Source organism: Megalobrama amblycephala, linkage group LG17 (assembly GCF_018812025.1).
Source record: "Megalobrama amblycephala isolate DHTTF-2021 linkage group LG17, ASM1881202v1, whole genome shotgun sequence".
Lineage (NCBI taxonomy): Eukaryota > Metazoa > Chordata > Actinopteri > Cypriniformes > Xenocyprididae > Megalobrama > Megalobrama amblycephala.
The window spans coordinates 17,782,278-17,807,759 of record NC_063060.1 but is presented as its reverse complement, the minus strand read 5'-3'; the positions used below and the strand labels follow the sequence as shown (position 1 = coordinate 17,807,759).

Sequence of the window (25,482 nt, the reverse complement as noted above, 5' to 3'; positions counted from 1 at the left end):
TGGCTAAATCTTTCAGATATAAGGGAAAGAGATAAGAGCGTCTTATTGGATGCGCCGCTGTCTCCCCTGGGCCTCTTCGGCGACTCTGTCACTTCGGTCGTCGAGAGGTTCCAGGAGGCAAAAAAGCAGTCAGCGGCCTTCCAGAAGTTCCTCCCTCGCCGCTCTCTCCCGTCCGAGGCTGCTGAGCGGGAGCAGCCTCGGGCGTCTAGCAGCTCCTTTGTCGCGCAGAGAGCGCAACAAAAACAGAGTGTTGCTGCCCGTGCTCCCCCGCAAAGAGCTTGGGGACCGGGTCGAGCAACACAGTCGAAGCCTTCCCGGGGTAGAACAGATCTGAGGACTGTTATTATCGCCAGGAAGGCTTCGAAGAAGTCCTGACGCCAGTGGCCCAGGACTTCCGAGGGTAGCCCCCTCCGGAGGGGGTCCTGTATTAAAATCTATAAAATTAACTCCCCTCCGGCACCCTCAAGGGGCCGTTCTGCCAACCCTGCCACCTCGTGTGCTCCAGGGCGCAGCGGTCCCCACCGACCCTCTGAGGTCAGCGCTTGATTCGGCTGCTCCCTGCCGGTACGCCGCTTCAGGGCGCCGAGCCAAGTGCTCAAAAAACACCAGAGGCCAGTCTCGAGAGACTGGTTCCCTTAGTGAAATTTCTGGAGGAATGGAAACGTCTTCCCAACATTTCTCAATGGGTACTGCGTATGATAGAAAAGGGTTACAAAATACAATTCGGGTTTCGCCCGCCCCGGTTCAATGGGGTCCTCCCTACAGTGGTGGGCCCCCAGCAGTCTCTGGTTATGGAACAAGAAGTTATGACACTTTTGCAAAAAGGAGCTATAGAGAGGGTTCCTCCTCCCAGCAAACAGTCAGGGTTTTACAGCCGTTACTTCATTGTTCCGAAGAAGGATGGAGGGTTGCGTCCCATAATAGATTTACGTATGCTAAATCGTTCAGTACAAAAACTCAAGTTCAAGATGCTAACACTCAAACAGATCACCACTCAGATCAGGTCCGAGGACTGGTTTGTGACAATAGATCTGAAAGACGCTTACTTTCATGTGTCAATCCATCCTTCACATTGGAAGTACCTCAGGTTTGCTTTCGGGGGCGAAGCTTACCAATACAAGGTTCTTCCTTTTGGCCTATCCCTTTCACCCCGTACCTTCACGAAGTGCGTGGATGCAGCCCTGGCTCCTCTGAGACTCCAGGGCATCCGCATACTGAATTACATCAACGATTGGTTGATTTTAGCTCTATTAGAGCAACAGGCAGTTCTACATCGAGATGTAGTTCTGTCACACATGAGAAGGTTAGGGTTGAGACTCAATGCCAAGAAGAGTGTGCTTCTACCAGCTCAGACTACCAACTATCTAGGGGTAGTTTGGGATTCTACTACGATGCAGGCACGTCTGTCTCCTGCTCGGGTGAATTCCATTCTCTCAACCGTGAAAGGGGTGAAATTAGGCCAGTCACTCACTGTAAAACAGTTTCAGAGACTGTTGGGTCTGATGGCAGCAGCGTCCAACGTGATACCTTTTGGCCTGCTGCACATGAGACCCTTACAGTGGTGGCTCAGGACCAGGGGGTTTTCTCCGAGGGGAAATCCTCTCCGCATGATCAAAGTCACGCGGCGATGCCTTCGTGCTTTATCCATGTGGAAGAAGCCCTGGTTCCTGTCCCAGGGTCCTGTGCTGGGAGCTCCTTGTCGTCGCGTAATGCTAACGACGGACGCATCTCTCACAGGCTGGGGGGCGATCATGAGTGGTCGCTCGGCTCAGGGCCTTTGGGAGGACCATCATCGTTCTTGGCACATAAATCGGCTAGAAATGATGGCAGTATTTCGAGCACTCAAGTACTTCCTCCCAGACCTGAGGGGCCACCACGTGCTGGTCCGTACAGACAACATGTCGGTGGTCTCATATATCAACCATCAGGGGGGTCTGAGGTCTCGTCAGTTGTACAATCTAGTCCTTCGGATCCTCCTGTGGTCCCAGGGGAAGCTCCTCTCCCTGAGAGCAGCTTACATCCCGGGGCGTCAAAATGTGGGGGCAGACATCCTGTCGAGGCAGGGGCCGAGGCCCGGGGAATGGAGACTCCACCCCGAGGCGGTGGAGTTGATATGGAAGGAATTCGGTCGCGCAGAATTCGACTTATTTGCCTCGAAAGAGACGTCTCACTGCCCGCTGTGGTACTCACTAACTCATCCATCCCCTCTGGGGTTGGATGCCATGGTACAGACGTGGCCGAGGCTGCGTCTGTACGCCTTCCCCCCGATTGCTCTGCTCCCCGGAGTTCTGGAGAGGGTTCGGCGGGACGGGGCCCGTCTCATATTGGTAGCCCCGTTCTGGCCAACCCGAGTATGGTTCACGGACTTAGTGTCCCTTCTAGACGGCTCCCCCATGGAGATTCCAATCAGGCAGGACCTTCTGTCTCAAGCGGGCGGCACAATAATTCATCCCCGCCCGGAGTTATGGAAACTGTGGGCTTGGCCTCTGAGGGGGCCGAGCTCATAGAATCTGGTCTCCCAACTGAGGTTGTGGAGACCATACTCCACTCCAGAGCTCCGTCCACGAGAAAACTATATGCATACAAGTGGAAGCTGTTCGCTACTTGGTGTAGCCAGTCTCAAGTGGACCCGTTCCACTCCTCTATCAGTCACGTACTGCAATTTCTCCAAGAAAAATTCTCGGATGGCCTAACTCCTTCTACATTAAAGGTCTATATAGCAGCAATCTCCGCTTATCTCGCTCCTTTGGAGGGTGTTTCTGTGGGAAGAAACCCACTAGTCATACGTTTTCTCCGTGGCACCCAGAGGCTGAGGCCGGTTGTACGTACAAAAACTCCTTCCTGGGACTTAGCTAAACAAAGCGACTACGCAGCATCGATGTTCCCATGAAAGGGAACGTCTCGGGTTACGTTTGTAACCCTGGTTCCCTGAATAAGGGAACGAGACGCTGCGTAGCTTAGCCATACTCCCTGCACGCCTGTGAGCGCTTCCTTCATCCGTATCAGAAGCTAGCGTTCTTTGTTCTCAGGGGTGCTTTATAGTTTCCTGGTCCGTGACGTCACCCGCTCTGACATCCCGTTACACTATTGGTTCGATTACACAAGTGCTTCAAGACGTAATCACGCAGAGGCGTTCCCAAAGCGACTACGCAGCGTCTCGTTCCCTTATTCAGGGAACCAGGGTTACAAACGTAACCCGAGACGTTTTCTTTATTTTGCAAAAAGCACAACATTTTGTTTTTACTCTGAGTGTACACAAATAAAAGAAGATATTTCAAAGATTAAAATGGAGTATAACTCTTAATTGTATGTGCAAAATTGAAAGAGTATTTTTAGTCTCTTTTACACTGGTAAGAAAAAAACCGAGGTGGTATTGCTGGTGATACCGCCGACTCAAGAGTGTTAACAAAAAATGAATGCCAAGTAGATAAGCAATGGATTGGATGAAGCAATGAATGGGTAATTAGCAGTCTATGGGGGAGTCAATTGTAGTCTTTCTGGATGCTGGTATGAAACAGTAAATAAGCATTTAATACAGATACTGTGTCTGATGTAATCAGGTAATCAGTCTGGCGACAAGAGACGTCTTCCACTGGTATCGTTCCGTTTGCAATGGGAGAGACTGGATTGCCTTCCAACAGTTGCAGAGCTGCACTGAGTGCTGGGGGTCTTTGTGTAATCCAAAGAACTTTAGGTCAGACGGTGATCGATCTGCAAGATCTTCTGTAGGCTGGAGGTACTTGAGTTATGCTGGTCAGTAACTTGAAGGTCCGTGCAATGAAAGGTTTACTTACAAGAGTATAACCTTGGTCGTGCTATTGTTCTTCCCTTGTCAGGTCAGAAACTCAGAACAAGTGTTTGTTTACTTGGGAAAGCCTTTATTCCATCCCATTGGGGAGGGGATTACTAATCCCTGCCTTTCCTGCTGTGGTGATGTGATTGGGTCTAGCATGCCAGTGGAACTTGTTGCATTGCCCCAAAAATAGACAAATAATTAAATACTTTAGGAACTTAGAAATGCTTTATTTCTTTTCCAAACATTTCTCAAAGTCATTGTGGCAGCGTTCTGAACTTGTAGAGTCCAAACTTGATGTAAAAAATGTTGTTATTGAGGTATCACCCAATGTCCAATTTTGTGTCAGTGGGTGAGATTATATTGGCTTTTATTCCAGGTGCAGTGTCCACTGTGTGTGCACAGTTTCCTGGATGAGTAACACGACATATAGGACATGTTCCTTATAGTATTTCTGTCCATTTTTGATGATTTCAAGTCAATATGTTTAGAAATTGTCTTTCTCTTGAGGCCTTTCTTTGTCCTTGCTGTGCTCTAGCCAGAATCTAGTTTGGTGGCCCTGAGAGTCCATGATCATTCACACATTGATCTCAGGCATGGAGGGCTAAGGTGAACAAAGGCAACTTGTGATGAGATTATTGTCATGAGCACCAGTTGGAGTGCCCTAAGTAGCCACTAGAGGGCAACCCGGACTGTTCCTCACCCCACTTGTGAACTTCATTTCCCATAACACACTTCCCGGACTCATTATCCTGATTGCACCCAGCTGTTTTGTGTTTGATGATTAGTGTCTGTCTATTTACCATAAATTACCATAAATTAAACCTCGATAACAAAAGCAGGAACCAACTCGGTATAAATAGACAGACACTAATGGCATAAATCAAGACAGCTGGGTGATAAGTCTGGGAAGTGGGTTATGGGAAATGAAGTCCAAAAGTGGTGAGGCAATAGTCCGGGTTGGAGTGCCCTCTAGTGGCTAATTAGGGCACTCCAACTGGTGATCATGACAGGAACACATTCAAATGATTTGACTAATCATCACATCATTACAATCAGCAGTCAGCAATCAACAATCAACATATCTACCCAATCAGCATGAGTGCAGACCTATATATGTAAATGCAGTCGACTCACCTATGTTTATCGACAGTTTTCAGCCTTTGCTCTTGCTCATTTGTTGCGATGTCAGAAACCGAACTCTTCCCATCCGACGACGAGTCCCTCCTCTCCCAGGATGTTTCACCCCATTCCTCTTATGCCAGGAGAAGTTGCGCTCCGCCAGACATTGCTACAGAATACAGAAACTGTGTGGACGTTGGCCCATCCATGCCACTTCCCATACTCCACGGCGCCGAGGCTTACCCTCGCCTCCTCAAGCAAGATACCCACCAGCCTCTCCAGTTTCTTCGTACGCCTTGGCCCATCCAACAATTCCTGCAATAGAGAAATAGACTGTAGTAAGTCTAAGACAAGCGCTCATCAATGCGGACGCTCATTTCTTGAGGAGACTGACCGAAGTACAACTATACGATCTGTATGTGTCCCTTCAACCAACCTTTCCTTCTCCAAAATCCACTTCTCCCTCCAAGATTGCTAAAGTGAGCATGAGTTGCAAAGCCCCGTCTTCACATCCTAGAAAACATTGTCTCCTCCACTTGCAAGACCGGTCCTTCCACACACGTCAGACCATGGCAGCAGGCCTTCAGCAAGTTTGGGCCACACCCCAGACTCTGTGGACTTCCTTCCGCCCAGCTACAAACCTCAGCTCTGCCTGCAGGCAGTTCCTTTAGTGTGAGTATGACTCCGTTAGAAGCACAGGCCCAGTCATCGCAACTTTTTCCTCACGCTGTCTTTAATCCTTCTCTCTGTCCATGGCATGCAGCCCTATCATCAGACCCTAGGGCGAGGCTGCCTACGCATGGAGCGCAGGCCCAGACGCATTATTTTCCTTCCCAGCTTCCCTCTTTTTCTAATATCTTCATTCCCCCCAGGCTCCAACGGCCGACCCGAGCGTAAGGATGCCTCTGCTAACGGCGCAGGACCAGACGCCTTATTTTTCTTCCCAGCTTCCCTCTTTTTCTATCATTCTTGTTCCTCCTCAGGCCCCAGGGGCCGACCCGAGCATCAGGCTGCCTCCGCCAACAGCTTCGGTTCTGGCTTCTCTTTCTTTACATTTGCAATTACTGTGGCGGCGCTCAATCCCGCACCATATACCCTGTAAAAAGATCGCAAAATAAAAAATCTACAAATTATTTGTCAACTTCTGTGAATACTGGTCTCGAGCACGGTTTCAAACCCGGAGTGGAAAGACTCCCCACTCAAAATATAATTTGCGACAATCTCCAGTCTGCTCTCACTGAGCTTGACACAGTGATCAACCTAATCAAAAAAGAAGTTGAATCAGGTTTCATGATCATCCCTTTTAACATTCCCCTATTCGATTGTTTCCATATCATCCCTAGTGGAGTGGCTACCAGGCCTCACTGCCCAAGGACAAAATTGAAAGAATAATTCTGATTGCATCCACCGTTCTAGACAGTCTAAACTATTCTAAATGCAAACTGCTATCTTTGCTTGGCCATTTAAACTTTGTGATGCACATAATCCCGCAAAGCCGCCATTTCATCTCACATCTCCTCTCCCTCACGTCTTCAATTCATGCTCTAGAAGACCAAATCTCATTAAATAGTTTGTGCTGCAATAAGCTTAGTTTATGGATAACCTTCCTTAAACAGTGGAACAGTCTTTCCTTTTTCTATAATAATCTGGTCTCTCTCCCTGACGACATTCAACTATTTACCGACGCAGCTCCCTCCATCAGTTTCGGGGGATTTTACCAAGACCACTGGTTCGCGTCTAATGGCCTCCTCAGCTTTTGGATGCACCGCAGCCTGCAACTTCCTCAGCGCTGTTCGAACTATACCCTCTCGTCATAGCAGCCTTCCTGTGGGGGAAAAAATAATGGTCTATCAACCGCATCGTAGTTCACTGTGACAATGAAGCAACAGTACATTGCATTAATAAAGGCCATTTGCATGCCTCTCCTAAGGTGCCTTATTTGGATTTCAGCATGCGAGCAATTCATTATAACTGCCAAACATGTCCCCCGGTCCAAAAATCAAATAGCTGACTCTCTCGCTTTGCTTTTCAGAAATTCAAGCTGTTGGCACCAGAGGTGGACCCATTCCCAACCCCAGTACCTCATCATTCAGAGCTGATATTCACATAAACCACCCACTGAAAACTCTCCTCGACACCTCTCTCAATTACGTTCTTCAAGCTGTCTCGCCTAGAAGACCGCTTGGAGATGTTTCAAGTAATTTCACCTCACATACAGTCTGCCTTTTCCTGATTTTTCTCTTCTCACTATTACCTCATTCATATCTTATCTAAACAGCATTAAGAACTTCCACGCCAGTTCCATTAAGGGTTATCTAAGCGGAATCCAATTTTTCCATAAACTTATATTTGGCTCACCCTCTTCCGAAATAGCCAGTTCACAAACATCCCTTCTTATCAAAGGCAACCAAAGAACCCAACCCACCCGCCAAGATGCCAGGAAACCCATAACCCTAGACATCCTCACCAAATGCATCTCCACTCTCCGCCAAGGCTACTACTACATCAATACAGCCCCGCACTCTTGATGCAATGTTTATACCGGCCTTTTTTGGTTTTCTCAGATGTTCATAACTCACCATCATGTCCAACTTCAACCCAAAAATCCATCCCACAGACTTATCAGTGTTAGACAATTACACCATATCTTACTGCATTAAACAAAGTAAGACAGCCAAAATAAAAAAAAGGCCATTTCATCTACATTTTTATTCTCCCTGCACCAATTCAGCCGTACCAAACCCTTTCGGCCTGTTTATACTATAGAAATGCTCTGGCTAAATTCCCATCTGACTCACTCTTCGTCGATGATTCCAACCACCCTGTCCCACGTTTTTGGTTCCAAAAACACCTTTAAATACATCTTGATTCAATCTGGCATCCCAGATGAGCACTTTTTCAGTCATTAATTCCGCATAGAAGCAGCAATCACAGCTGCCTTTCCTAGCATCATATTCAAACACTTGGTCACTGGTCATCAGAAGCTTTTAAAAACTACATCTAATAAAATCGCTTCCACATTAAAGAAGCCCAACGAATGCTTATCAGCTAAGTTTTCAGTTACAGCTCATTTTCTTACTCATCCCTGCAAGCCCATCATATCCGACTCAATTACAGTTTTTCTCGATTGCTTAAATACATTTCTTGAAACTATGCCTCGTATTCTGAAAACAGTAAACACAAATCCATAACGTTTCACCCAATTCCCCAAACATCCTATTTTCAGGTCAAAATGAAGCTCTACACTCAAAACCATTAACTCTTGCTGAAAAACCAAACTTTGCCCTCAGACATCACACACAAAATTATTCTGCCTCAGCAGCTTTTTGGCCTGGGTCAGGCCAGAGAAATTCATCCACATCACAATTGGCCCTAGCCAGGCAGCGGGGGTAAAATCCTCTACATGACTGCCTGATCCACCCCTGGCACGCATATGTCCAGGCAGGCTTCTTCCATGGCCTGGAGGAGGAGAACACTGATATAAGGTTCTCGTCATACACTCTCCACCGCCATGCAGAAAAAGACTCCTCTACCGGGTTTAGAACTGAAACACTATCTGTATGCGAGGCAATTTGATGCATTTCTTGTACAGTAGCATAGTGCAACAGTGTACTGTATGTGTTGTCACAGGATAGAGTACAACTCAAAAGTTACTGTACAGAGCAGTCTTACTGTAAGTACACCTACCTGTTTTCCTCCCTGAAGATTCTGATGATCGAGGCGACGGTGAAGCGTCTTAAATTTGGCTGTACTCGTTGCCCAGCCTCCCTCATAGTCATACCATGGACAAGGACAACTAAAGTGGCTTGAATTTCATCCGAGACTGCTTGTCTCCTTGCCCTTGCCCTTCCTTGTTCTCGTCCTCCTTCTCCACCTCCTCCTCTTCCTCCTCCTCGTCCTCCTCCTCAACCTATTCTTTAATTTCTCTGTGGATCCATTGTTCCAAAACTCAATGAACTGATTTGGGCCCTTTTATCTATCTATTTAAGGATCTGATTGATGTGTGTTCAGTTTTGACTCTATGTGTTTTTACCTGGAGAATTGTGTGTTAATTGAGCTCAAGCTGTGCTAGTGTTTTAGCAATCGAGAAAAACTGTAATACCATCATTCCAATAAAATAGGGAATATTCTATATCATTGCCACAGCATTGACTTCCCTCTCGCTCCCGCAGGAGCCCACTCTGTTCTCTCACTGCTGCAGCAGTGATGTCCCCTCGGCTCCTGCAGGAGCTCAGTTCTTCTGCCTAATTTCTCCACTGCCGCACCAGTGATGATATATAACATTACTTTCAGTTTGCACTTAATATATATTATTTTAAAGTATATTACCTCCATATAAGTGGTCTTTGTAAAAGTATGCTAAAGTGTACTCCCAACTCCCTCCCTCTGGACAGCTTACACTGGACAGCTTGTACTTCTGACAAAGTCAATAAAGACATTTTTAAATAAACATATTCCAGCGACTTCTTCACAAACCAATGATGAATGGCAAAGGAAATAATGGACAAACATTATCAGGATTGAAGATGTCACTAAAGAATCATGGTTTGCTACTTGCTATTGTTAGTCGGAGACAGGTGGTATTTATAAAACATTTTCACTTGAGTACAAGATAGTGTATTCAATATTTTTTTTTACTAATTTTCATGGAAGAGAAAGCCTATAAATTATAAAGGCACACAGTATACTTAGCAAGACATAGGATGCGTCCTGAATGACAAGCACTGTCGCAAATGGAATTGATCCGACACTCAATAAAAGTGACACTGACATCGCATTGAAAAGCAATCAATGCAATTTTCATTCACTCCAAAGTTATATTTGTGTGCATTTGGCTCCAGTCTCTCAGGGTTTGTCCATCTCTGTTAGCCTTGAGTCAGCTAGAGAATGGTGGAGTGCTGAGCAATCTCATTCAATACCAGCAGCAGGGCCTGGGTGAATTGCATGCTGGGCCTGGGAGGATAGAAAGAGGCTGTTTCTGCACATTCACTCTCATTTTCTCAACATATAAACTTTTCCAATATCACCTCATTTTATGATGAAACTTTGAAAGTCAGTTTTAGGAAGCAGAGCTACTTTTAAAAATAAACAAAACTAGGGTGAATTCAGGTAAATTGGGTCACTTTTTGACAGTGGCCTCAATTCACTTCCATAGACCACCCATGGTCTGACCACCCTAAGATGCTGTTCTAGTCTAGAATAAGCTGTGGTGAGACCCAGGCCTTATGCTGTTTAGTGAAAGGTCTGGCTACATGTTACTACAATTCACCATAAACATGTGATAAATTAAGAACAATTCTGCATTATTTATCAGCATTTATATTGCCTGAACCTCCAGCAGAGTGTGTCTGTCTCTAACATTATGTGTAATAATTTTTTGAAGCCAGTGTTCTTTACAGGGAGAGTAAATGTCTACGGTTTAATCAGTGCAGGACAGAGGTAACTCTATAAGTAACTGTATATTTATCTAACACACACATAAAACAACTTTGAAATTCAGGACTCCTATAAGGTAAAGCTATAAAATATGACATTTTATTTTTCTGTAATTCTTGAGAACTGTGACAAACATCTCACAGCTTCTATGAAATTATTCAAAACTAATCAGTAGAATGTTCTTAACAAGTCATACGTAATTTGATGTAGCGTCTGGACCAATCCAACACACAAGTAACACCCAGACATGAAAGCCATTTACGACCAAGAGGAATGTGAAGAGTAACTCTCATTCCATTTCCCCATAGGAAAGATAGATAAAGCCCATAAAAAAATCTTTGTCACTAATTTATAGACAAAATGTGTGTATGATTGTTTCTTATATAGTGTCTTTTGTACTGTATACCGTTTTATGCATGCTTTATGACAACTCTTATTGGTATCATGCTTCCTATCAAATTAATCCTTGTGTGACACCCTGCACATTAGTGTATATCACCTCCTTATATCATGCATTGTATGCTTGTTATATTAATTGGAAAAATAAAGGGGCACAAACTGCCAGCTTACTCCAGCTTACTCCAACAAAGGAACTTTTTCTGCTGGAAAATTGCACCTTTCTTATTGGTCAAGCCAAACTTGAGAGGAGTGACCTCCCTCGGGAGTTAAAGGGCACAGTCGGAGTGACCTCTCCTGGTTGCTGTTCATGTAGAACTTCACTTGGCCCCAAAGCCGGCACAGCAGCGCCAGCAGGCCTCAAGTTATGCCTCAACTATTGTAACTTCCTCAACAGTAACAGAGTCAGACTAACATCGCAAGTTCATTGTATTTTCTTCATTCGCTCATTCCACGGCTAAGGCAATGCAAGTATCATACAGTTAACTATCTGAACAACGGTTTAGTATAAGTTGTGAATTATAAGTTTCATGCTTATTTGTACTGAAGTTCTTTGGCGTAGGGCCCATCCTTCGTCCGAATCCTGGGAATGCAGATTTGGCTGATCCTGCCTGAAGATGAAGGCAGGGGTGGAGCCTACCCCCAAAGAGAAATTGATACCCAACATTTGAGGTATGGAATGGAATGGAACATCCAAAAGGTTAGTTTTAAATTATGACAAATGAAGGCATACATAAATATAAATAAGCATTGACTGATTAAGATATGGTGTGAGAGGCCGCATTAAGATGATTAACATGGAAAGACCACAAAGGTCATGTACCTTGAAAAGTCAATATAGGCCAATTTGTGAAGACCCACAATAGGCAGAGTTACATAAAACAGACTTACCTGGTGGCCATGACAGGCTTAGTCATATGAACAGCCAAAATAGGCTGTTATGTGTAGAACCACGATATGCCATTTAATGTGAAAAGCGATGAAAGGCCATTTAATGTGAAGGTAACAATAGGCCATTTGATGTGATGGCAACGGTATGCCCAATGACTACGATCTGCCCGATGACAACGATATGCCATGTATTTCTAAAAGTCATGATAGGCTATATAAAGCGGAGGCAACGATAGGCCATTTAATGTGATGGCGACTATAGACTATTTGATGTTATGGCAACGATATGCCATGTAATGCTAAGAGTCATGATAGGCTCTTTATGTGCAATGACACCACCACCAGTAGCTAGCTAGTAATAATCAACATGCCTTGATTATTACTATGAGCGAATGATGAGCATTTTAGTTATTTTAGGTAAATAATGAAAGGTATATATAGTTTCTAAAGGAAAGACTCATTCAGTATGCTTGGGGTGTGACTCCTGCTCACGGCTAGATAGAACTAAGCAGACAGAACTTTGTTTAACCATCAGAACCTGCCGAGAGAACCCCCAAAAGAAATTAACCAGATCAGCATGACATAAGTACAAGAATACTCGAAATGCATGATGCAGATAAAGATTGAGAAACCTCGTCGTACAATGCCCTTGCAAGAAGGGAAGCTCGTTACTTGATTACGCTCTACTAGCTAACCTTAGTTGGCTAAACCCCACAAAAGCTAGTAGATCTTTGCAAAAGGATAACACCACGAGCATCGTTGTTCAATACCTAAGTGAAGAGATAAGACTTAGTTGGAAGTGCCCTACATAGGAGATGGAAGTAACTCTGATGTTCGATGTGCAGTAGGCAGCACAATGTATCACTTTAGAATATTTATTGCGATGTGTGCATCCACAATAGTCACAGCATAAGAATTGCAGAGTTTAACCAAAGATGCACATGTTTAGGTCCTGTCAGTTGTGTATGCTATTTTCTGTGCGCGCACACAGATGCGCACGTACACGTGAACAATGAATTGCGTTCACTTTCGCATCTATTTTTGATTGGATGGACACATACAGATTTATGTCAAATGTCCTTGTACACAGTGCATATGGCTTAGATAATGCGAAAAAGAAAACTGATGTGTATCATTATAGGGGATCCGCGTATTCGATCTTAAAGTTACAGCAGGCTTGTTGCTTTCTGTGTCATGAATGTTAATGAACAACAAAATACAATGAGGAAATCACTAGAGACAATAATGTAAGATTAAAATATACAAAACCACATGCTCTGTGTTATATTTTTCGTTGTACTTTCTGTAAATTGTGTACTTACATTATCCTAAATAGTTACCAAGATTTGTAAATTCAGAGAAATTCACAAATTTAAAATATTGCCCATCCCTTGTCACCTGTCAATGATGTACAGTGGGTACAGAAAGTATTCAGACCCCCTTAAATTTTTCACTCTTTGTTATATTGCAGCCATTTGCTAAAATCATTTAAGTTCATTTTTTTCCTCATTAATGTACACACAGCACCCCATATTGACAGAAAAACACAGAATTGTTGACATTTTTGCAGATTTATTAAAAAAGAAAAACTGAAATATCACTGTTACGTGTAGCTGGTGCAGAGATGAGGCAGATGCGGATTTCCACAATCATAAACACTTCTTTAATAAACAAGGCAGGAGTAACCAAACATACACTTAACATAAACAGAGAACGGACGAGGAGTGAAGGGAGTGAGTGCAATATATGGGGAGTGCTGACAATAGAGTCCAGGTGCAGGTGATGAGTGCTGATGAGGAGCTGACGAGGGAAGTGAGTGCAGGTGTGGAGAACACTAGGATCTTGGGAAATGGAGTCCAGGAAGACAAGGGATCTGTAACAGTACTCCCCCCTCCCGGTAGGCGCGACCTCGCGCCGTAGATGGAGACACCGGGAGGGGGGCGGGCGCCCTGGAGACCTCATGCAGGTGCAGGGAGAGGAGCGGACAGGAACGGAGGTCTCCAGGGCGGATCCATGAACCATGGCGGGTCTGGAGCCGTGGGCAGCCATGGCGGGTCTGGAGCCGTGGGCAGCCATGGCGGGTCTGGAGCCGCGGGCAGCCATGGCGGGTCTGGAGCCGCGGGCAGCCATGGCGGGTCTGGAGCCGCGGGCAGCCATGGCGGGTCTGGAGCCGCGGGCAGCCATGGCGGGTCTGGTGCAGCGGGCTGCCATGGCGGGTCTGGTGCAGCGGGCTGCCATGGCGGGTCAGGTGCAGCGGGCTGCCATGGAGGGTCAGGTGTCCTGGTGGGCTCTGGCGCTTCAGAACCCCCGCCCAGGAGTTCCCCACCCACAGGTACCGGAACGGGTACTAGGCCCCCCCCCAAAAAATACATGGGGAATTTAAGGAGATTCTTTAAAAGTCTGAGGAAGGGATTGTTTCTGTGGGCAGGAGTGGGCCTTAGAGCGGTGGAGCATGGAGCTGAGGGCTTGACGGTGGTTGGAGCGGCTGGCTCGGCGGCGGCGGCTGGAGCGGCTGGCTCGGCGGCTGGAGCTGAGGGCTCGGCGGCGGCGGCTGGAGCTGAGGGCTCGGCGGAGACTGGAGCGGCTTGCTCGGCGGAGACTGGAGCGGCTTGCTCGGCGGAGACTGGAGCGCTTGGCTCGGCGGAGACTGGAGAACTTGGCTCGGTCCAAAAGTCTATCAGCCAGGCCACCTCACTTGGTGGCTCGCACAGGGTTGGAGCTGCAGGCTCGGAAAGGGCTGGAGCGGGCTCTGGAGATACTGAAGCGGGCTCTGGAGATACTGGAGCGGGCTCTGGAGATACTGGAGCCGGCTCTGGAGACACTGGAGCCGGCTCTGGAGACACTGGAGCCGGCTCTGGAGACACTGGAGCCGGCTCTGGAGACACTGGAGCCGGCTCTGGAGACACTGGAGCCGCTTTCTTCCTCCTCCTCCGCTTACTGGGCCCAGTAGAGGAATGTGGGTCCAGCATGGGGCAGGCAGGGAGTTCGCTGGAGGGGTATGCGGAGGAAGACGGAGCTTGGCAGACTGGCCGGGCTGACCGTGTTTTTGGAAGGACTGGACGAGAGGAACACCCAACATTCTGAACCTCTTGGACTAAGAATTCGGAGCAATTTAAATACAAAACTAAATTTATAGCATCAGTTAAGGAAACATAATCATTAGGTTCCATAAAGCGAATGGTGTTCTCATCCAGTCCAAAAACAGGTCAATCAACTGAGCATCCGACCAATCTGTCGAATAAGCGAGCTCTACGAACTCCTCCACATACCTCTCCAGCGAACGACCTACCTGCAGGAGCCCGATAAGGCGATCGCTGGCTGTCAGGGTGAGAGGCGTTGGAGGAGCTGGATCCAGGGAGCCGGTGGAAGTCTCCATTTTCCTTTTCTGTGAAAAATCCGGTCGTTTTTGGGTCCATTCTTCTGTTACGTGTAGCTGGTGCAGAGATGAGGCAGATGCGGATTTCCACAATCATAAACACTTCTTTAATAAACAAGGCAGGAGTAACCAAACATACACTTAACATAAACAGAGAACGGACGAGGAGTGAAGGGAGTGAGTGCAATATATGGGGAGTGCTGACAATAGAGTCCAGGTGCAGGTGATGAGTGCTGATGAGGAGCTGACGAGGGAAGTGAGTGCAGGTGTGGAGAACAGGAGGATCTTGGGAAATGGAGTCCAGGAAGACAAGGGATCTGTAACAATCACATGGTCCTAAGTATTCAGACCCTTTGCTCAGTATTTAGCAAATACCTCTGCACCGTCATTGGTTCAACAACTTCTCATGAGTGAACCAATGGCCATGCAGTTACACTGCGTTATTGAAAAAGGCTTCAGCAGCGGGGAAAAAGGAGACCTTTCCCCCATACGCAGTACTCATTCCGTATCTCAGGGAACCGAGGTTACGTTCGTAACCGAGTACGTTTTCAACACTGTTTACATGAATGTAACATGACAAATCTACATAAAGTAACTAAACAGAAATTATCTATTTTATTTGTCCATTAGTAATGTTGATAAATTGAGAAACATTTGTGTTGGATAGAAAAACATTAGCAACTATACCTCAACATTTAAATATAGCATTGAGTACATAAATCACAGAGGTAACTTGAATCTTGTCTGGATGTTACAGGGACAGATGAGCATGTGTGTGCTTATCTGGTGGAGAGAGACTGAAGTAGAATGCTGCCATCAAAGAGTGAGTATACTACAGAAATGAATAAAAAAATAGATTTAAATCTTAAGTTGATTAAATTATTGTAATTCTGTCATGATAACTCTCGGGAGACTGGTATGGTAATAAAGATTGGCATGGTAATGGATATGGCAATGTTAGGGCCGTATTTTAATGATCTAAGCACATGGTCTAAAGGCCGGGATATACTGCATAATTTTTGGCTGTCCCAGACAAAAGATTGTCATCGTGAAACAATCGTGGTGATTTCTGTGATCGTGGCTCTTAATCGGTGGTCCTATGTCGTACAGTGAGAGGTTCCGTTTTCCTGGTCTTGCAACCAAAGATAGCCTACGATAGCGCTAAAACTTTAAACCACTTACCTCAAGCTCTTTTCCCTTCTTCTTTCGCCACTTCCTTTTTATTTTCAGCACACATAAAAACTACCACTGTCAAAGTATGATTCAACATAGTGTTTTGGTTACCAGTAGCGCATTCTGATGATGTTTTATTCTTCTATAGAAACTTGCATCGTAGCCTACAATTCAATAAGTGTCATCATCATACAGTCTACATGCATGTCGTACCCAAATTTAATAGATCCATGTGATCCAATGTGATAAAGTAATGATCTTATAGGATTGCTAAAATCGCGCAGTGTATACAGGGCTTAAAGTGCACGGCACAAGTGCACTTAGGGCGTGTCCAAATCCATTTTTGCTATCTTTAAGCACACAATAATAATCTTTTACATTGTAATCCTTTTATTTTTAATATTGGCATGTTTGTGTGCTGCTGCGCATCCCTGTGTGTGTAATAAGCAGAGTATACGCACGTTGTGCACCCGCCTATAGGCACATATTACTAATGCGCTCTTTAAATAACAACAACAACAAAAAAAACATTGACTTTAGACCAGTGGCCTGTACCATGATGGTAGATGAACAAACTCAGGGTTGTAGGATTAGTTTCGAGTTGACAAAACCAAACCACTCCAATCCGGCTTTGTTGGTACCATGATGCTGATCATCAACTTTCTCTGTCAACTCAGGCTTTGATCCTGAGTTTGTGGAGCGCGTGCACATGAATCCGTGACACCAGTGGCAAACAGCCAATCACATGCCTTGCAACAGAAATAAACTGTGATTCACTTCTCACGAGAGAGCCAGCATGATTCAAAACTCTTTTGCTGAAAATGAAGAATTTAAATGCATTTACACTAATGGAAAATACTTGTCTGTGAAAGAGGACAAATAAAAGAAATGATCTTTCTCTATCAGTGTAAGTGAAAGTTGTGAAGTTAGTTTATATAGTTGATAATATATAGCCATAGAGACTTAAACATACAAGGTCACATATAGTAATTTTTAAAGAGTATATTTACTCCTTATTTAGGCCTATATTACATATGATATATATATATATATTATTATTAATATCCATTGAAACTAAGTGCTTAATAACTACTGTTACACTAAACTTGCATGTGTGTAATGGATTAATAAAAATATAGATCATATAATTATACAAATCATATATAAACTATATTATCATTAAAACCAGACAATTTCATCATTAAATATTTGTTTTTACTATATAATGACCTTTAATTTGGAGGAAGAGAAAATGGGGGAGTGACTTTATTGTGTTGAGTGTGTCAGTGTCACTTAGCTTACATCTGATTGGTCCAATTTCAGTTTGAAATCTCTAACACAGAACATAACCTGCCCCGGAGTAGGTTAGCCGTGGAGCGTAAGTTACTATGGCGATGAACACCGCTAAAAGTCAAGTTACTTTCATGGTACCTAAAACCCAGGATTGGCGCAAACTAATCTGAAACTTACCTGGCTAGCCAGCTAATCCAGCTTCATGGCACAGGCCCCAGGTTTCTGTTGGTCAATGGCACAGTCAGTTGCCTCAAAATAGTAACACACCTTGTTTTCAGACCAGCACGCCCATGTGTACACAAATGGGTGCAAATGCATTTGCTATTTTAGGAACGTGGCGCAGGACATGATAATGATATCTGCATCAGGATGAATCTAGCAAAAATCACTTGCGTCGCGTCTGGCGCCACATTGTGCCAGGTGTAGGGCCCTTGATGTATTTGGTCTTGGTAGAACAGATCTGCTACGCTGCTGCTGCTGCAGAGCAAGTACCAGCTAACATGCAAGCCATTAATGTGATTGCTTATTTTACTTTAACCTTCTCATCCATAGACAACGTATACTCACAGAGATACAAACAATAGACCATTTGCTGCTGCATAGACACAACTGCACAACACTCCAACTTATGCTTAGTAAATCACTCCACAGACTATAAACACGATGCTTAGTTTAACTGTATGATTGTTCTTTTAGCATGACTCAGACACAACACAAATCTGAATCAACCTTTTAAATGCAGTTTAAATGCCATTTACCTGTTTTCATGTCCATGCTAACAGCATATAAAACAGCAATGACATACAATAAACCGCTACTGCTACTGCATAAACACATGCAGTTATATGTTTATATGCTTCAGTGATTCACTCGTGCAACTGTTGACATGACACTAGTTAAAACATTTCTAAGCTACTTTAAAACTCGCAAAGATTGCTCCATTTAGGAATAAATAACTGGACCACACAATATGCATAGAGATTTAGAATAAATCATCAATCACTTGACTTAGGTACTAATCGGTACTGAAATTTAAAAAAATGTGACATTTTGAGCACTGTTGAGCGGATTCGTAAATACCTCTGACTGGCCATTATGTTGACGTACTCATTGGATATGTCTGTGATTGGCTACAATGATTAATGCATGGGAGCGTTTGAAAGCACACAAAAGTGTTTGAATTTGAAAGCATTTTGGACCGGTCCGCGATAGACGCCTGCTTTCAAACGCTTCCGTGTGTATATGTGTAAGCGCTCGGTAAAGAGCATCATTGATGACTATTTACAACGTTTATTAAACATTGATCATTGAAGCCAATAATTTTGTTGAGCGTGACAACACAATGGCAAATCAGAGGTGTTTAGGAATTCGCTCAACAGTGCTCAAAGTTTCACATTTTAAAAATTTCAGTTCCAATGTGGTACTGAAGTCAGTACTTTTGACAACACTAATCTTAGATGTTGATTCCAGATGCGTTCTGAAAGCACGCTGCAGACTACTAACAGCAAACACTGCCAGTATTTGTTTGAGTCGCAGCTCATTGTCCGCTGATGCACAACAACCAATCAGCTGTGCTATGTAGATAATGACATGATCGCTACCAAATGTGTTAGATCTATCAGCCTGCGCCATATAGAGTTTCATACTCGAACTATGTAATTTCAAACAGAGCTATTACAGCACTTTTCTTATTCTTGATTTCTGTGCATTTACCGCAGAGCTTTTATGGTGGAGCAGGGCCTGCAAGGCAATGTGACAATGACATTTGTGAAAAATAAGGGAAAACCATAAACAAAAATATAAAGCAAAACATTTTGTTACTTCTAATAAGGAAATCAAAGACATTATGCTATTAAAATGACTGCTTTTGTATTATGTTTGAGCATTTTTGTAGGATCTGAAATGTCCGCAGACTGGTGTGAGCACTGAGGATGGGTAGCCCACAGCAGCATCCTGGAAAAGTGCCATGGATGAGGCAATTGGGGGCAGACCCTCAATCACTCCATCTGCCCTTATTGCCTCATCTGACCCAGATGTTGCTGTGGTCTCTTCATCCTCAGTGAGCCCAGAGCCAGCAAGAGCATCAAGAAAAAGACCAAAACACATTGAGGATGTCTGCTGGTTTCTGTTCATACAATGGAGCCTGACAATCAGAAGCTTCAAAAGTATCATCAAAGCAGGACAAACTTGACCAAAATCAACTTTTGTGTTCAGAAAAAAAAACCAAAAAAACAAACAAAACAAAAACAGGGATTGAACAGCGTGAAGGCGAGTAAATAATGACTAATATTTGGGTGAATTAACACTTTGAATTTATATTAGTAGTACCTTGAAGAAATAAACTTTAAGAAATAAGCAGCTTTATTAAGTGAGACACTTACAAAAAAAGGTTAGATTTACAAAAATCACATTTACATTTATGCATTTAGCAGATGCTTTTATCCAAAGTGACTTACAGTGCACTTATTACAGGGGCAATCCCCATGGAGTAACCTGGAGTGTGCCTTGCTCAAAGACACACTGGTGGTGGCGGCTGCGGAGATTGAACCAGCAGTCTTCTGCTCATCTGTTCAGTGGTTTAGCCCACTACACGACAAAAGTAATAAATCTACAGCAAAAATTAGCATGTAATAGTAAAAATATTTTGAAAAACGTTTTAACCTGTTCAAATGTTTTACAGGTAGTCATGCTCATGAAGAGCAGGCACACAAATGTTTGGAGGTGTGTACATGTTCTCCCACTCTTTGTTCAAGGTTGTGGGGTTCAGGGGGCCGAAGACATGGTCTTCCTCATCCTCTGGCTCAACGATGTCCCCATTGAGAAGAGCAAGATTGTGAAGCACAGAGCAGCAAGCAACAACCTCAGGCACAAAGGCATGGCTCACCTCTAGCCGTGAAGGAAATAGAGCACCAGCGAGTTTTCAGCATGCCAAAGGCCCGCTTTGAGTGCACGTGATTGCTTGCTGTTGAAACGAGCCTGTACAGGGTTCTAGCATCAAAATAAAGTCGCAGAATTAGCATATCTGTGTTGAGATGGCAGTAGGATGTGGGGTCAACGCCTGAAAATATGTGATTTTTTATTTTATTTTTTTTTTTATAAGCCTGAGGCATGAACAAGAATTTTAAATTCAGCAAGAAAAAGAGGAAAACATAATTTTTTGACCAATAAAACATCAACATCTAAACCCTCTGTTAATTCTCAATTACAGCTTCTGTAGATATATGACAGAAATAAAGTCAATCTGGTTAGTAATAAGTGAAGTTATAAATAAGTGGAGTTGTTTAATCCTACTCTGGTGAGAGCTTGATATTTTTAATGTCTTCTTTTATCTTCAGTTGATTTCATCTAACACTCATGTTGTGTTTGGGTCATTTTGACCCATGAGGATTTTCCTGTACCTGAAAATGTTAGTTAATGTTATTGCATTGCACTAAAATTTACTGACTTTACTCACCCAGAGTCTAACAACATCCAAAAAACACAAATTGTGTGGCGCAAAGTCTTGTGGTGTTCCCAGTTGTGGCTAGCCTTGTGGTGTTCCCAGACAAAAATGACTGGCCTACAAAAAAAAAAAAAAAAACTTATAAATCACTTGATACAATATTTTATCCCCATATTTTGGATTCAATCTTTTTTTCAACTTTTTGATTCAACAAAAAGATTGAATCCAATATTTGGTGATAAAATAGTGTATCAAGTGATTTATAAAAAGTAATTTTTTTGTAGGCCAGACATTTTTGACCAGGAACACAACAAGTGTGACTTTGTGCCATTTTGAACAAAATAAAAGCATTTCAATTGTATTTCCTGGTTAAACTTTACAGCACACTAGTGTAATAAACAGTGCATTTTTGTTTTCATATTTTATGTAAAATTGATAAAATTATCCACAAATAATGCTTTTTTTCACTCAAAAACTGAGGTACATAAGCTCAGACAAATAAGGCCTACTATCAGTTCAAAAAATCAATACAAATCTTGTCCTAATTGAAAGAAGACACACTAACAAAAAGACTGAATCCAGATAAGGTAGCATAACGAGAGATTTATAAGTAATTTTTTGCAGGCTGGTCATTTTTGACCAGGAATAACATGAGTATTATAGGGTTTTCAACACAGCACAAGGGCTAAGGCTGTGGCTGAAGTCAGTTGTAGTTATTGTGTTTTTCTTCTCTTCAGTGTTTCTGCCTGTTAACAGCAGGGGTCCTATCATACATCTGGTGCAATGCGGTGCCAGGCGCAACGCAAGTGTTTTTTATTAGTTTCAGCCCGACACACCCAGGTAAAAAAGTAGTATACTTTAGTGTATTTGAAATATGAATGAAGTACATGAATTATAAAACAAGTATACTTCTACTTGTTGTACTTTATTTAAAGAGTATTTGATTTGTACTTTTTAAAAGTATACTTCAAAAAAGATGTAATTAAGTTCAACTTAATAGTCCAAACAGTAAGTATACTAATTTATCAGTAATCAAATTATTTTTTAAATGTACTTTTTGAAAGTGTACTTTGTTGTTAATGTATTTTAAATTGTATTGAAGTTTTTTTTTTTTAAGTGTATTAAATTTGACACACTTAGAGTGGCAATTCAGTGTACTTATGGGAAGTATATATTTTTTGGAAATTAATTGTTAGTATACTTTTTTTAAAGTGTACTATGTTCTCACTTCATTAGAAGTGTGACTTCTGTACACTTTATACAGTACAGTTTTTGGACCAAAATGTATTTTCGATGCTTCAAAAAATTCTAACTGACCCTCTGATGTCACATGGACTACTTTGATGATGTTTTTCTTACCTTTCTGGACACACAGAGAGCTCTTGGACTAAATCTAAGATATCTTAAACTTTGTTCCAAAGATAAACAGAGGTCTTACGGGTTTGGAACAACATGAGGGTAAGTTATTAATGACATAATTTTTTGCTATTTGGGTGAACTAACCCTTTAATTTGAAGAACATGCATGTTCACGTTATGTCTTGGAATACAGACCTGACTTCCCAGATTACAAATTTGAAAATCCACTTAACTCTGCCATTTTTGCCGTCATTGACTACTGTTAATACTTCTTGTTTGAATTTCACTGATTAAGCAATATGGTAAAAGTGATAGTGGGTTGGTACGGATTAGGGCTGGGATAAACGATCTTTTTTTTTTTACGATTAATTTAGCGATTATTTTTCGGTGCATCGATTAATCTAAGGACTCTTTTTTTGTTGTTTTTGTTTTTTTCAGTCCGATTCTATTTCGGTTTGATTCGATTATCGATAATCTCCCCATTAATTGACTAATACCAATTTATAAAAAGTCCAAAATAAAAGACTATACAAGTGCAAAGTAATGCATTCTTAGTCAGAGGTAGCGTTCGATAAAACCTTGAAGCCTTAAACACATAGCTTACTAAAAAAAGTGCATCTTGTAATTCTTTTTTCAGATGAAAATAACAACAAATTGATGTCTAGCATTCAATAAAAAAAAAAAGGTCACCCAAAATACTTGTTTAGAGCAATTGAAAGAATACAGTAACCAATGTAAACTTGAGGGCTTTAAGCTAACACAGAGAGTGCTTTTCCAACAAAAAATCAATAAAAATTAACAGCGACAGTGGGAGCCAGCAGCCTGTCATGGTGTCCTTCCTGAACCAACAGAATTTAACATTTGTTGAAAACACATAGCTTACTGAAAAAAGTGCATCTTTTAATTCTTCATTCACATAAAAATAACAACAACGTATAGTAGTAATACACTCTGCCACTCACTCACAAAATACTAATGTAGGTAACTAGAATTTAATAAATGGAACATTATTGTAAAGTGTACCGATTTGTTATACACCGATTCACATGTCTCATGAGTTCAGTGTTGGACAGATCAGTTGTTTTAACCATTCATTTAAGTGAATCAGTTCAAATGAGTCATTAGTTCGTGAATCGGACATGTCATTATTGGACGTGTAGCCTACGGCAAGCGCTGTGTGATTATCCCGGCAGTTTATTTTTTAGCATAACTTACACTCCGCGGTAATTCAGCAAAAAAAATTATCTCAGAATGCTCCACGTGAAACTTTGTTCATCCCAGCCCTGGTACGGATATAACTACAAGGCCTCTGGCAAATTGGCGCAGGTACCAATACTGTGACCACAAGTGACATATTGCGTTTATAGGCAACCCTCACAGGGAAAGGAAAAAAAGGCGAGCTGAAGGAGCAGCTTGAGCCAGAAAAAACCAACGCAATTTTAGGTACAGTAATGTCATAGTTATGAATCCAAATCCATTGTCATGATTGATTGACAAATCCATTATAATCAATGATTGTATTTCAATGTTATACATTGTCTATCCTGTTTTAATTCATCCCCATGTCTCTTTCCTGTTTTCACAGATGCAGTGAGGGAGCGATTCCCCAACACCGAGGTGGCAGAGATCCGGGCCCTTCTACGGAGGAAGTGCAACAGTGAGAGTTAAAAGGCCTCTAGTAACTCAAGTCAGAGCTACAGGTGCTGGTCATATAATTAGAATATCGTGAAAAAGTTCAATTTTTTATTGTAAATTATTTTTAAAAATGAAACTTTCATATATTCTAGATTCCCTACATGTAAAGTAAAACATTTCAAAAGTTTTTTTTTTTTTTTTTTTTTTTTTTTAATTTTGATGATTAGAGCGTACAGCTCATGAAAGTCCAAAATCCTGTATCTCAAAATATTAGAATATTTTCTAAGATCAATCAAAAAATGGATTTTCAAAACAGAAAAGTTCAAGTTCTTTAAAGTATGTTCATTTGTACACTCAATACTTGGTCGGCAGCACATATTACAGCAAATGACTTGCTCCTAGCACAAATTACAGCATCAGTGAAGTGTGGCATGGAAGTGATCAGCCTGTGGCACTGCTGAGGCACTATTGAGCCTTCAGATCATCTGTATATTGTTGGATCGACTGTTTCTCATCTTTCTCTTGAAAATATCCCATAGATTCAGGGGTCAGGCATGTTGGCTGGCCAATAAAGCACAGTAATATCATGGTCAGCAAACCACTTGTAAGTGGTTTTTGCACTGTGGGCAGGTGCTAAAGTCCTGCTGGAAAAGGAAATCAGCATCTCCATAAAGCTTGTCAGCAGATGGAAGCATAAAGTGCTCCAAAATCTCCTGGAAGAAGGCTGCATTGACTTTGCACTTGATAAAACACAATGGACCAACACCAGCAGATGTCACAGCCCACCCAAATCATTACTGACTTCAGAAACTTCCCACTAGACTTCAAGCAGCTTTGATTCTGTGCCTCTCCAGTCTTCCTTCAGACTCTGGGACCATGATTTCAACATGAAATGTAAAGTTTACTTTTATCTGAAAAGAGGACTTTCGACTACTGTTCACTGTCCAGTTCTTTTTCTCCTTAGCCCAGATAAGATGCTTCTGACATTGTTTCTGTTTCAGAAGTGGCTTGGTAGTCCTTTTCCTGAAGATGTCTGAGTGTGGTGACTCTTGATGCGCTGACTCCGGCTTCATTCTACTCATTGTGAAGCGCTCCTAAGTGTTTGAATCAGCTTTACTTGACAGTATTCTCAAGCTTGTGGTCATCCCTGTTGCTTGTGCACCTTTGCCTACCCAATTTCTTCCTTCTAGTCAACTTTGCATTTAATATGCTTTGATACATCACTCTGTAAACAGCCACCCCATTCAGTAATGACCATCTGTGACTTACTCTCTTTGTGGAGGGTGTCAATGATTGTCTCCTGGACCATTGCCAAGTCAGCAGTCTTCCCCATTAGTGTGGTTTCAAAGAACAAGAGATACCCGGAATTTATACTGTAGGGATGGTCATTTAATGAAACTCAAATGTAAATATTCTAATATTTTGAGATAATGGATTTTGGACTTTCATGAGCTGTACGCTCTAATCAACAAATTTAATTAACTTTAATAAATTAAAGTTTCATTTTTTAAAATAATTTACAATGAAAAAATGAACTTTTTAACTCTAGTGAACTCTAATTATACGA

At 42.5% G+C, this 25,482-nt stretch overlaps 1 long non-coding RNA gene across 1 annotated transcript; it reads left to right on the top strand.

The window, feature by feature from the left end:
* Positions 1-22,172: 22,172 nt before the first annotated feature.
* Positions 22,173-24,005, top strand: LOC125251016. Its single transcript, XR_007180908.1, has 3 exons — positions 22,173-22,380; positions 23,648-23,723; positions 23,866-24,005. It is a non-coding gene; the product is annotated as an uncharacterized LOC125251016 (long non-coding RNA).
* The last annotated feature ends 1,477 nt before the right edge of the window (positions 24,006-25,482 follow it).